The sequence below is a fragment of the Papaver somniferum genome, chromosome 8 (genome assembly GCF_003573695.1).
Source record: "Papaver somniferum cultivar HN1 chromosome 8, ASM357369v1, whole genome shotgun sequence".
Taxonomy (NCBI): domain Eukaryota; kingdom Viridiplantae; phylum Streptophyta; class Magnoliopsida; order Ranunculales; family Papaveraceae; genus Papaver; species Papaver somniferum.
This window is the reverse complement of record NC_039365.1, coordinates 163,386,173-163,400,826: the sequence shown is the minus strand read 5'-3', so window position 1 is coordinate 163,400,826 and position 14,654 is coordinate 163,386,173.

The following is a 14,654-nucleotide window of genomic DNA, read 5'->3' as shown; positions in this document are numbered from 1 at the left end:
CCCTTCTTTTACACTTCTTTGTAACACTTAAATCTAAATAAAATTCAGTTTTTAAGAACATAGCTCGGTTGAACCCACCAAGCGTTGGTATGTCAAGTTTGGTTGTCATATTTTAGTGTGTCAAAACTCATCTACGAGTCGCTTGATTATATACTAGAATCAACTTCGTTTAGGTTAGACTAGAAAGTATAGGAATGTTGATACATACAAATATTACTCCAAAGACCTGAAGAATGTGAAGAAGAAGCGAACTACAACGACAACATCATCCTTCTGCATGAGGTTAGTAATATTGACTTGAACTGTTTCATTCCTAACGTATCTTTCAAGTCGTGCTATATTGAAAACATAACCGCGAAGCTGTATATACTGTACATATTGTATAATACTCTAGTGATGTGACATGGTCATATTTGTATGATCATAGTATGAGGGAATTAGACTACGAAGTATAACGCTTATCTTTTGAACTTCGTAGATATGACATCGAAATAATCTTGTATATATTTTTATGATTATGTGAATGGGTTATGGTGAAGATTTCATCCTAGGAAACAATGTTTTACATTTGTTTAAAGGAAGTACATTCATGAACTTGTTTTATGAATCGAAAGCGAAATCATTAGAATTATTGGTACGACTATTCATTGCAAATATTTGGATTACCAATATATGTGAGATCGTAGAACCGATCGTTTCTTTGTTATGTATCTTGGTATAACTAATTACAATGCCTGACTTATGATTTGGTATGACTAGTGGTAGGTGTGTAACAGTACCTACAATTGTACTACTGCAAGTATACAACGTCGAGTCTGTAAACAGGGTAAGTACGAGTCAATCCTCAGGGACAAAGTGGGTGTAACGTGAAGCTTATGGTCTTACTACTACTGATTCAAAGTGAGAGTAACAACAAGAGGTTTTGTTTGCCGATACGGCTAGGATGTGGGTTATGTAACACAAAATAGAAAACAAGAAGAAGGAACTAGGATTTTCAAATCCACCACTAACTCACACTATATATTCAACTAATTATACTACTCTTGTCCTTGTAACAGATAAGGGAGAAGTGTCAAGTCTACCACTTACCTAAGGTGTTTCACCAATGGATAATTCAATCACAACTAAAGTATCAATCCGGAGCACTAACTGTCTAATTAAGCACAACTAGTCAAGGGATTAACAATAGTCTATCAAGCATGAGTTGCAACACAATCAACACAGTTTTTATTCTAACTACAATGGATTCCTGACATACACTGTGAGAGCAAAGTATTGAGCACTAAGATTGAATCTATCCTAGAACAGTTTAAGCATTCAAGAGAAACACAAATAACATAACAGAGAGTTAGGGTTTCATCCAAACCCTAGTTATTGAATTAAAACATGATAATAATACTGAAAACAAATATAAACTACAGCTTGGTGCACCGGCTAATCCAGACATGCCTTTTACAACACAAACCCGTCTCTATTTATACACAATTTATCTCAAAGGGTTTCAATTCAAAAAATTGATGCAGACCCACTCACCATAATTTCTTATTTGACCGTTATTATTCTTCAATTCAACTCTACAAGATATTAATTTGATGTTCCTCAACTGTATAAGATAAACCTATCCCTAGCTTTCTCAATCTTATCTTCTAGGGTTACTGTTCTTGATAAGGATGAATATAAGGTTGAGAGTGGTAGATAATAGAGGTTTAATTAATGATGATTATGGCGCTGGTTGTGGTCAGAAAGGTGGAGGCGATGTAGAAGAAAGAATTGATGGCACTGGTACTGTTGAAGAGAGAAAGAAATGAAGGAGATGAGTTTCTGCTCGACAAGGATAAAGGGAGAAATAAGAAAGGAGGCTCGGGTGTTTGGCGAGAGCATCAAACTTGTCCGGAGCTGGATAAGGGTTTGGGTTTTGGATCTCCAAGCCCATTGTTCTTTTAAGCCATGTCTTCTTCCAAGCCCACTGTTTGGGTAACTCTTGCAAGCGGTTTGCCAAAGGTGCGCAAACGGATTGCGGCTATTCTTTGCGCAACATCTCTTCTACATCTCTCACTTCCTCTTAGCGGAACTCTTTCTTCACGCCGCTGGTCACCAAATTCTCTACTCTTTTTGCTTCTCAAGACATCCAAGCTTTATTTAGCACCTAAAAATACAAAATTAATCAGTAAAAGTATTTATTCTTGAAAACAATGAAAATATAGAATATGGGATAAAATGGAGAGTTAGAGCACAAAAGATGAGTTAAATGCCAATAATAAGATGTAGAAATATGCAACATTTGGCACTCATCAAATACCTCCAAACCTGAATTTTACTTGTCCTCAAGTGAAACAGAAATTAAGAAATCCTAATTATACCACTGTCGTTGGTCTCTCGAATGCATTTAGCATATGCACTAAGCCTTTAAACCCCTAGGTGTCCCTAGTGGACAAGTTGTAGTCTCGTGAGGGCCTACCAGATGTGTACCCACAAAACCTTCTCCAACTTCAGAGCCTAATAGAGTCTAAATCTATGAGGACATAGAGTTTCTGCATGCTAGTAATAAGAAGTTAGAACTACTAAAAGAACGCATTCTCATCCTTAAGAGTTGAGCAAGAAGTAACCACACCATATGGAAGAATTTGGGTTCGAGGGTGATCACAAGCCTTGACTTCTGCCCCACCAATAGGGTTTTATGATAATTGCACTCAAAAAGACCGCTTTTCTAGTTTCTCATTTGTGCAGATAGGAATAAAGAGTGAAATTCTGCATACGTTGAATGTTGGGAAGGATAACCTTCCGAAATAATTTCTGGAGACTCCACAAAATTGTGGGAAAAAGAATCTTTTTCTAATGATCTCTAAGAAAGGAAATCAACCATTAGCAAGGATGGGAATACTCACTTACCTTCACATCCGATCGGCAATCAACACCACTCTCACAACATCCATAGAAATGTCTTCGTCTTCGGTATTCAACTGTTGATGATGAACTTCTGAACTTCGTAGAACCTTGATAATTGTAAATTTTCTCTTCTCTTTCCTTGTTGCTTGAATTTTCCTCTTGTTTTTCTTCTTTACCATGGTGTTTATTAAACAAAACTAAAAACGAACTATAATAATGGATTTTTTTTTAATTTTTTTTTGAACATATACTGAAAATAACAAAATAATAATGAAACTACTAAATCCATGGATGAAGGACTTTATCACTTAATTCTGCACAACTTGTATTGTCTTGGTTTCATAATCTTCACTAATTCTCATCTTTTTCTGTTTTTCTTTGCTCTTGTGAGATTAATCTTCAACTTGTATATAGAATTCTTCTCTTTGTAATGTATCTTCACTTCTACTTAAATTGTTGCATGTCAACCTTGGAATTCTTTAACATTCTTCATAGAATATGATGTCACGCTGCTTGTTGATGATGATGTGTTTCTATGGATTTGTTGATGCTGTCGAGAGAGAGAGAATGGTGCTAACTGCAAATCAAGAGTATAAAGCATAGTTTGGACAACTTAGCCTAGATAAAGAGAGGCTAGATGTATTCTGGGGAAAGTTAAATCCATGGTTGTGGTTTGCTCTAATTAAAATTAATCATTATGAGTGCTTTATTAATTAGTGTCTCATTAATCTCTCATAACGAATAATTTATTAAATTTTTCATCATTAAATATCCTCTTAATTAATCTAATAAATATTTATTTTTACATTACTAAATAATTTTAATAAAAATTACCATATCAATAGAAATTAGTGGTTAGTAGTGGAAGAAGCATTGGATGGTAGAAGCGGATAAGCAGTGTTGGTGGAGGCGATAATATCATTGGTGGTGGAAAAATAATGTTGATGGGTGGTTTTATGATGGTGATGTTGGTGAATAGTCGTGGACATTATTAGTTATGTATATTTACAACACAAGCAACATTGTATCGTGAAAGATGTAGTTGGTCATCATAATCGATAAAAAAAAATCATAATTTTAGGATGATACCATACCATTTAAAAGAAAAAATGATCATAGCCGTCGGATCACCTAAACGGTACCCCTGCTACCTTTAACACTCTGTTGTATAAATCATGGTTTTAACCGTTAAAATAAAATTAATTGCAATACAACAGAGTATATAAAAATAAAAAATATAATGGAATAAATTAACTAACGACCTAAGTTTGTTCAATCTTAATTTTACTCATAATGTTTGTGATATAAAATTAGAAGTACGATAAACGGCTAACGGGAGGTAGCGGCGGTTGTGGTGGAGAAATAAATGGTATTATATATGTTTTTGTAGTGGTGGCGATGATTGGTGAGTATCAATAGTCTATGCTAATTTTGTATCGCTACAAATGGGTAACATTATAAATTAGAAGTTGTGGTTGATCGTCTTATTGATAAAATAAAATAAACTCGGCTAAAATACATGAAAGATCAAAAAAATAAAAATAAACCACAAAATGTCACGTTATATAATTACTACAAACAAACGGGAACAAGTAAAAATCAATACAAAAAATTTACTTATTATCGAGATGTGTCGTTACGGTAAGGGTTGTACCCTAGCTATGTATACTTTTCTGCCCATTTCTTTGTACTGTATTATATAATGAAGCTTCACTAAGTTAGGAAAGATAAAGACCAGTCCTGATTTTTCCTCTCAATTGGTAAATTCACGGTTTCGTTCGAACCCATGAATACACGCTTTAATTGAGAAAAATTCATTACATATTCTCTTATTCCCATCTCAAAGTCTAAATCAAAATGGAAAAAATTGATCAACTGAAAATTACAAACCTACCTTCCCATAAAACGAAACAATTGATTCTCTCGCTCACATTCAGTAAGATGAGTGGGTTTGAAAACTCTAATTCCTTACTTTGGAGCAAACGAAAATCAGAAGTGAAGTTGGGAAGGGAGTAGATTGCGAAAGGAAAAAAATCAGATCCAAGAGTATAGTTCCTCTCAATATTTTTTCAATTTTCTCTCAATCTTCGTCCACCAAAACGTACATCTATGACCAGTAAAACTACTCTGAGCTAACAACATTTGAGAAAATCCTTTCTTTTTTACATTGTTTCATGTGTGAATGTTTGAGGTTTCTATCGTTTCTTGAATATCATTTGTTGTATATTTAGCTGAAGTATACATTTTCAAATATAACCTTATTGATTACAATAACCTCATGGTTGAAATTTAGGGGTGCCTGTATTTTGTGCTTAAAATTTGGCTATCACAGGTCGTCGGGGTTTCAATCTATTCACAACTTTTTGGTCTAGAAAGGTCATTTTTTCAAGAACCAATTTTTCATTTCTATTTGTTTAGATAACAGTGGAAATAGAATTTTGATTTCATCTTGATACATAAACTTAGAGAGAAACTTATAAGATTATTCAGATTACACGTTATAATTTGACAATAGATTAGTATTTACAAAATGCTTTTACATGTAAATAAAAAGCCCCTGTTCTTCGGGCTTCTTTTTCATTGTCCAAAACAATTTGACTAGAAGTTATTTTCAATAAATAATCTAATATGATTATACATAATTTATATAACATCCGTGCTATTATGGATTCATTCTTAGAAAAGCTAAATCTACGGCTGTAAAATGATATGTTTAATTTTCAATAATAAATATTCTATTGATATTTCATAATAAATATTTTTTTAATTAATAAAATAAATATTTTTTATTAATACAATATATAATGAATTTATTTTATATTAAATCAGTAGGCATTAATGGTAGTTGTGATGGTGGGCAAGGGTGGTAGATCCGCGGTGGGGACAATGGTGGTGGGTGTTGGTGAGAATGGTGGAGTGACGACGTTAATGGTGGTGGTGGAAGAAAGTAGTGGTAGTGGGATGAAAAAGGTGTCCTAAGGTTATTTAGTTTCCCTTAGTTAAAAAAAATATTTGATAAAAAATAATTACATAGCAGGCAAGCGACCAACAAGCTGCGCCGCAATCCCTTATTAGTTTTTAAATTTATTTATTTTTAAAAAAATAAATAAATAAATATTAAAGGCCAGATTTTTCTAGGGAGAAGATAAATCAATAGCTATGGTTTTAAGATTTGTCGGGTCGGGGAAGGTAAGGAGATGAAACCTATAAAAAAAAAGTTGACCACATACAAGGCTACACGCGAATCAATTGTAATTGATTTAGTTTATCATATCTCTCTCTATTCCCATTTTTTGTCATGATTTATGTTTTTTCCATTTCTCCTCGACTTCATATGATTATGCATGCTTGAGAAATAGTTCATGTTAATAGGTAAAGAGAGAAGATAAGTAGATCAAAAATGAAATGGATCAAGAATTACATATTATTAAACTTTAAGAAGACATAAATATATGCAAATTTAGAATAATTTATATCACCAAAGGGAGAAAAATAATCCTTGAAGCTAACAGATTTTGTAAAATTAATCTGATTGATTTTGAAGTAATTTTGTGTTTCAGATTTGTTACAAATTTGGTGAACGACCTTTGATGATTTATTTCTTTTCGAAGTAGGGACACTACTTTGTTTTGAAGAAGTTAATGAAATGGTGTTCTACTACCCATAGTCCTATAGGATTTCAAAGAGTTGGTTAACGTTTAACTATATTTGTCCTAAAGGGTTGTATGATTTACAGACATAGTATTAAAATATTTGAAGCTAAGACATGTTTATTAATCAACACCTCAAAAACATTTAGACTTGGATCAAGTTGATCGATTTTTCGCAAATAGTTATGATTTGTATGAACCGATTGATATATTTGAAATACATATCCTTTCCCGTGTCGTTATGACATGGGTTAATCCCTAGTAAAACTACAAGAAAGAGTTTTCATCTTTAGACGTCACCCTCATGATTGACGAAATTAGCACTTGTGAATACCAATATTCTGTGGAGCACGTGTCGCGATCTCAGTGGTCACATACAATATAACTGTGTATCCCTCGCTATACAGAGGAATCCAAGTAACAGAGGATACCTTCGTAGATCTACTTTATCTCGTCCCAAGAAAGTATGCCTCGACGGTTAAGATGAAAGAAGTAAAAGCCTAGTCTATGAAGAGGCAGCTGGCGAAGGGACAGAGGTAGATGACATATCTAATCAGCATTAAATGCACAAATCTCTTATCTACACGCATAATCAAAGCACGTAGAGGGAGATGATGTGGCGGAACCAGATTGGCAGAAGCTGGCGGTGAACGAAGATACAATCTGCACTAAGGCTGGGAAGTTCCCGAAAGAACGTGGGTCAGCTGAGGTGGCAGATTCCGACTGGAGAAAGCGTGCGGTGAACGAAGGTACCATTTTTACGGAAGGTATATCAGGGAATGATGGACCCCAAGACAGCAAAGATATACCTGGAGTCGAAGGGGCTATAAATACCAAGCTTCACCAACAAATTAAGGCATTCAATTTCTAGGAGAAGAAGATCTAGTCTTAAGCTTATACTTCTTTAATGTTTAGAACTTAAGTAATGACTTAAACTTGAGTTCTCTCTATTACTTTGGGAAGCATTTAAGATCTTTTGTAACCACTACAACTTAATACAAACAAATCACTCATTACCCCGTGGACGTAGACGAAAGTCGAACCACGTAATATCTTGTGTCTCATGATAACTTAGTAGCATTTACTTTATATTAGTGTTCTTTATTATTATTGTGATCTTTGATATCTTTTATTACTTAGCATCATCAGTTCAACTGAGTCATCGATACTACTTAGTATATGATTCTCCGAACTTTTTACATTATGTAGACTACGGGAAAACGAGTAGTCACAGTTTGGTGCTAGAAGGTTTTTCTCACCAGCTTGAGTTTTTATATTCCGTCATTAATTTTAATCACGCGTCTTCTTTAAAAAAGAGATCTGAGTTCAACAAAGATGGATCTCACTTTCTAGTGATTGGTTCGTTCATTGTTTTCGTAAGTTCTTTGAGTTTATAGCCTCTAAAGACTAGCAATCTCACAGACCTACAAAAGTTTTCACAAAAACGCACTCACAAAACGTTAAAACTTTTGTTTTGTACTAAAGAACCTTTTACAACAAAGTGTTCTTCAGATCTGAGTACCTCTGAGCACTGAGGAATCTCAGCGAGAATTTAAGGAAGCAAAAAACTTTTCAATCATTTAATACCCCATTTTTCAAAAAGATCTGGTACCCTTTTTAATTATTTTCAACATTTAAGGTTGTTTTCTCCAAGGGTACCATAAAAAAAGTCAGTACATGTCTCTCCAAGACGTCATTTCTGTCCTTTTTCTAAAAAAGATACTTAGCCGTCTTTTGTGTCAGAGCATTAATTGCTACTTTTGGCGAAGGCACCCAAGTAGAAGATTTTTGTCGTTTTTACTGTGACCGCAGGATAACAAAAGCCGAAGGCATGCAGAAACTAAGTGATGTACCAACAAGCTCACGACCAGCAGTCACGAGAGCAAGATCTCAAAAGCCGTCTCAAGAAAACCAAAGAACTGAAGCAGAGGAAGGACAAAGTAAAATAGCAAGAAGAACAGATGCTACCAAGCCGCTTATTCCTTCTAAAGGGATATGGAAAACTTCGGGAGCACAACCACTTTACGGCATGCCATTACCGGAGCATCCCAATGTCACGTAGCCATCTGCGGCCAACGCAGGGTTACTCAGAACCTTAGCTCCTACGGGACGAGGGTTGGGAAACCTAACTCCGATCCATATAGATCCATACATACCGGTCATAGAAGAAGGAGCGAATAACTCTGAGGATCCGACCGGCAGCACTCCACGGGGAGGTGGAATCCACAACGAAGAACAAATGGCAGCCCAAGTAGTAGGTTTGTTACTACGAAACAAGGAGCATGAAGATTCCATGCACGTGATGGCCCAGGAGAACCAGAACCTAAAAGATATGTTGGATATGCTAATTGAAGATTCCCAAACTCACCCTCCGTTAAAGAGGTGTGAGAACGGAGCCATCTCAGGAAGACGAAAGGTGGATCTAAACCTACCAAAGGATAACACACCTAAGGGGACCAGGAGAATGCACCACGATCCAGACGAGACAGACTCAACCTACAATCCCTCTCAATCTTACTATGATGAGTCATTTTCCAGAGATGCGCACAATGTGAACATGGTTATGGAGCAGATGGAGAAGATGCGAAAATAAATACAAAGGATGAAAACCGGCCATGCAGGCGCAAGACTAGAAGAAGTGATCCATGAAGCGACAACATCTCCGTTGTCTTTACGTATCTTGAGGGAACCTATCCCTACGAAATTCCCAGTACCTGCGTTTCAGACCTACAATGGTACCTCTGATCATGCAACCCACCTACAATACTACACTCGTGTCCTTGCCCATTGGGAAAGAGATGAGGTAGTACTTTGTAGGTATTTTCCTGCAAGCTTTACAGGATCGACATTGGCGTGGTATGACAATTTACCAGCAAACTCAGTTGACTCCTTTTAGTAATTTTCTATGGTATTCTCGGAGACTTACATGTACATCAAATCAACAAAAGAAGGGTTGGATAGGCTATTTGATTTAGCTATCAGACCCCGGGAAACATTAATGCAGTACACAGACAGGTGGCAGAATACGTGCCAAGCAATCAGAAAAGTCAATCTAGAAATTAACATTAATTGCTATAAGTACGGACTTGATAGAACCTCAGCTATCTTCTGGAGCTTCACAACAGATCCCTTGATTCCGAAGGAGAGCTCAGGGTTGTCCAAGATCGCTACATCAGACTTGAAGAAATCCAGAAGGACAACCCCAGGGCACAAGCAAAAACAAAAACAGCTCCACAACGAACAAACTCTCTGGAACCAATTCCGGAGATACCTAAGAGGCAAAACGAGACCGGGGGAAGAACCAGTTCTCAAGACAAAAGATTAAAATACGGAGATGGAAAAAGAAGAGGAAAAGGAAGAGAAGAGTTTGTAGATAAGATCTACACAAAGCTAAATACCATATTCTCCCACATCCTAAGCAAGGAAAGAGCGAAGCCGGGCTTTCCTTACCCTAACACTAGGGGAAAGCAACCAGAGAAGATGAAGGAGGTTAAGGAGTACTGCGAGTACCATCAGTACTATGGCCATACAACTGATACATGCTATCACCTAAGGAACAAAATTTAGAGATTCATAGACGAAGGTAAATTCATGGAGTACGTACAGATACAGCCAGAAAAGGGTAGAGCTACCTCAGGACGACAAAGACATCAACATGATCACCTTCTCCAACGGAGGTCAAGAAGAACTACTCGAAGACATCCTCGAGTTAGCTTGAAACAGAAGAAAGCTAGAAACCCACGAGGTGTTCAAGCTAAGCGGACCACCTACTATCACTTGGGAAGAATGGATGGCCACGCCATTAACATTATCAACAAAATACGTCAATCAGGAGGTCGAGATGCACAACGATCCACTTGTGATCACTCTTCCAATACACGGATGGAACGTTACGAAGGTCCTCGTTGACAAGGGCAGCTCGTTAAATGTATTGTTTTACGAACCCTATCTACGCATGGCTTTGACAACGGATCAGATGGATTCTTCCACTTGCACAATATACGGTTTCAATGGAGAAGTCTCTAGACCAAAAGGAAAAATCGTCTTGCAGGTACGTGCATGACCCTTAGTAACCAATACAAGGTTCTGCGTGGTGGAAGCACCTTCGCAATACAACATAATCATTGGCAGAATATGGGTCAGATTACGAGGAACATCTTCAAAATATCATCAGTACCTTCGATTCCCTACACCCATGGGTGAAATTGAAATCAAATGTGACCAGCAATACGCAAGGCTATGCAATATAGCAGAGGTCAGACTCAACGAAGAAAGATTTGCTGCCCAGCAGCACGAAAGAAAAAGACGAAAGGCAAACACTAAAGAAGTGAAGGACGGAGCCTGCTTAGTACCCGAAGCCATCTCAGTTCCAGAGACAAGCACCTCCTCCACTCCAGGGGCGAACGTCTCTGCCAAATGACAATTACATAAAATCACTCCTCAACGTCCTCAGACACAAACCTTCTCACCGGTAGAACCAACGAAGAAAATCAACATCGGAACGGAGGCGTAGCCAAAAATTATCAACATCGGAACTTTACTTAAAGAGGAGTAGGAGGTGCAACTACAAAGGCTACTAAGGGACTACGCAGATGTCTTTGCGTGGTTAATGGAAGACACGCCTGGAATTGACTCTAATTTGGTCTCCTACCACCTTCGGCTCAAACCATAAATACCACCATTCAAGCAACGGATCCGAAAGATGGCAGACATCTACCAAGAAACGGTAGAAAATGAATTACAAAAGCTATTAACTACAGGGTTCATACGAGAAGTCAAGTATCCCACGTGGATATCCAACATGGTGATTGTGCCCAAGAAGAATGGAGGCGTACGCATTTGCATCGACTTTAGAAATCTCAACAAAGCATGCCCCAAAGACAGATACCCTCTTCCAAACATTGACCAACTAGTAAATGCAACCGAAGGTCACCAGATGCTATCCTTCATAGATGGATACTCAGGTTACAACCAAATCGCCCTTGCGGAAGAAGACAGGAGCATACTGCGTTCTTTACCCCACGAGGCTTGTATTGTTATACAAGGATGCCTTTTGGACTAAAGAACGCGGGGGAAACATACCAATGATTGGTAGACAAGATCTTTAAGCCATGGATAGGCAAGATACTTTGGAGAGACAGATGAACGTTGGAAAGACATAACCTTTTGGTAGAGGAATCCTTTGTGTAGTAGAAAGGTATGGAGGTTGGTGACGATGGACAGATGAAGTTTTATCTTTCCCACGGTCCTCCAAGAGGTGATCCAAGTCTTCACGAGTGATGAAACTGGATTGTTCCTTCGCTGGAATATTTTATGTAGTTTTAGCTATAAGAACTTCTTCATCATCTACTTTATGGATTTGAGTGACTTCAGGATCAGCGTCTGAAGATGTTTCTTTAGCTTTTCCTTTCTCCTGAATTTTCTCTGACACCTTGTCTATAAGAGTCTTGAGATAATTAAATAATTCCTTCTAAGTGGCAGCCATGTCAGTCTGATTCTTGACAAGAGTTTCCGGCACCTTCATGAGATCTCCTATGGTAGGCGGATTTTCTCTGACTTCTTCAGGATGCCAGCCAAAGAGGGGATGACTTCCAGTGTTGGGCCGAGAAAGAGTAATTCCACCACCATTGTTGGAAGAAGGAATGGTTTCTGGAATATCATTATTGTTATTATTGCTAGTGCTAGTGTCGTTTGCATTTGTAACTAATCCAGACCTAAGATCAACCATCTTTGTTAGAATTGAGATTGCAACCGAGAGAATGATCTCCCACTATGGTCGCCAATCTGTAGATGGGGAAAAATGATTTGATGGTTCTTATGGAATTGAGGAGACGACCGTGCGGAGGAGACTCCTTGAACCGAGCGAAATGCTTAACCTCACACAGATGCACTGCAAGATCGGAAGTGCTTTAAGTTCGAGAGATCAATTTGTATGAATCCGGCCTAAACCAAGACAATGGACGTTCCAGAGTCAATTCGGTCACAAGAGAGGATGGGTCGATCTGTAGGAGGGAAGCTGAGAAATGTGTGAGATCAATGGTGATCGAAGATTGTTGGTGTGTTGTGTATTTTGCATGAAAATAGTTTCTGAATGATTGAGTTTACTCAGTTGAGAGTAATTGCTAAGACGGTGAGTTCGTGTAGACGAAAGACTGTCTATCGAGAATTTTCTGTTGTTTCAATCATGGGTTCAGAGAACTATTTATATTGCAAGAGCAGTAGACACCTTGATCCCAGTAAGTGTAACAGTTGCTGAAGTCGAAGAGTGAGAAAGTGGGACATCGTGTAAAACCAGTTTCTCATCATGCGGAGGTTTGGTTGATTGTCCACCCACTACTCCGTTAACTCCTTCAACTTCTTGAACCACTTAGTCACATTCTCATCATGGGTGAACACACGTGCCGTATACCACCAGACCAAAACCCTAGTTAATATCCCCCCATGTGACACAATTGATGTCTTGTGATTGCGGAGTCTTCAAGGCAGGCGTATATTTAGTTAGTCAGTTGCTGACTTCATGGGACGATGAGTCATTGTATTGCTGAGTTGGACGTGATTTGCTAATGTTCTAAGGCTCATGAATTGAACATGGCTGTTGAGACAGAGGTATAATACCTTGATAGTTAAGGTGAGCTAATATGCTCATTTGATGAATTGTTGAATATTGATAGTTGAACCAATATTCCTTAGTCTGAGCAAATGTTGCTCGTTTGATGAATTATTGGTAGCAGGACCAAATAAAATATTAATTTAGAATACTAGTAATTGAACCGAGTATAATTAATAAAAATATTGGTCATGGGATCAACGTAAAATTATTAGTGTTTGAATCTGCTCAGAATTATGTTTTGCAGAGCGTTGGATTCAAAACCCTAATTTTGATCAATTGTTGATTAATTGATGATTTATTAAAAATCAGCCACGGAGTGAAGGAGGGACCGGCTACATGGGATGATTAACCGACCATGTAATTCCCAGATGCTCAAGTGAGAAAAATACCAAAGTCTCTTGAAGACCTGTTGGTGAAAAGATGATTAAATGCTGGTTTAAACATTTATTCAAATAATGTTCGTCTGAACCTTAGGTGATAAGAGCTAATAAATTACGAATATATGAAGGACCGACCAAGGGGTCATGAAACCGTCACTGGTTGGTCATGGGATCAACTGACAATCATTTTATGAAATTCCAAGTCGTTTGGAAGAGTTCTGGACCTAATACATGCAATTGCGCAAATTAGGTCAAATTGTGAAAATGCGTGGTACCAGATCCTTGCAGGCCAAAGAACCAACCTTGTTCGGTCAAGGTAACATGTTCACGTCGCCAAAGTGTCCATGTCTCAGTCCTGAGAATTTTGATATTTTCTGATGTGCGTTTGAGCAACATTTTGAGAAAATATGAAGAAATCAAGGATTTTGCTGAAACTGAGGAAACTTCATAAGATGAAGGAAATAATAATAATAAAATGAAGGAATCATGAATTTTGGGACCGTCTATGGTCAAGGAATGGACGTTCGTCCAATGAGCCAGTCCCATGGCACTTTTCCTAATTTTATATTATTTTCATGATTTTAGGGAAATATCATGAAATCAAGGAGTTTGTTGAAATCAAGGAGTTTTCTTGAAGTGAAGGAGTTTCCATGAGATGAGGGAAACAAATAATATTAATAATAATAAAATAAGGGCGTGTGGGACCGGCTTGGTCATGGTCGGCCGGCTAGGGCCGGTCCTGTGAGTTTCCCCTAATTTTATATTATTTTCATGATTTGAAGGAAATATCATGAAATTAAGGGATTTCCATGAGATGATGGAAATAACTAATAAAATAAAGAATTACAAGGTGTGGGACCGGTCACATCTAGGGCATGGCCGGCCGGCTAGTGACCACGGTCCCGTGACACCTTTCCTAATTTTATGTAATTTTTGCATAATTTCCTTGATGTGAAGGAAATACCATGAAACTGAGGAATTTCATAAGATTAAGGAATTTACATGAGATGATGGAAATAATTAATAAAATAAGGAATTACAAGGTGTGGGACCGGTCATGGCTAGGGAATCGCCGGCCGTCTAGTGACCACTGTCCCGTGACACCTTCCCTAATTTTATGTAATTTTT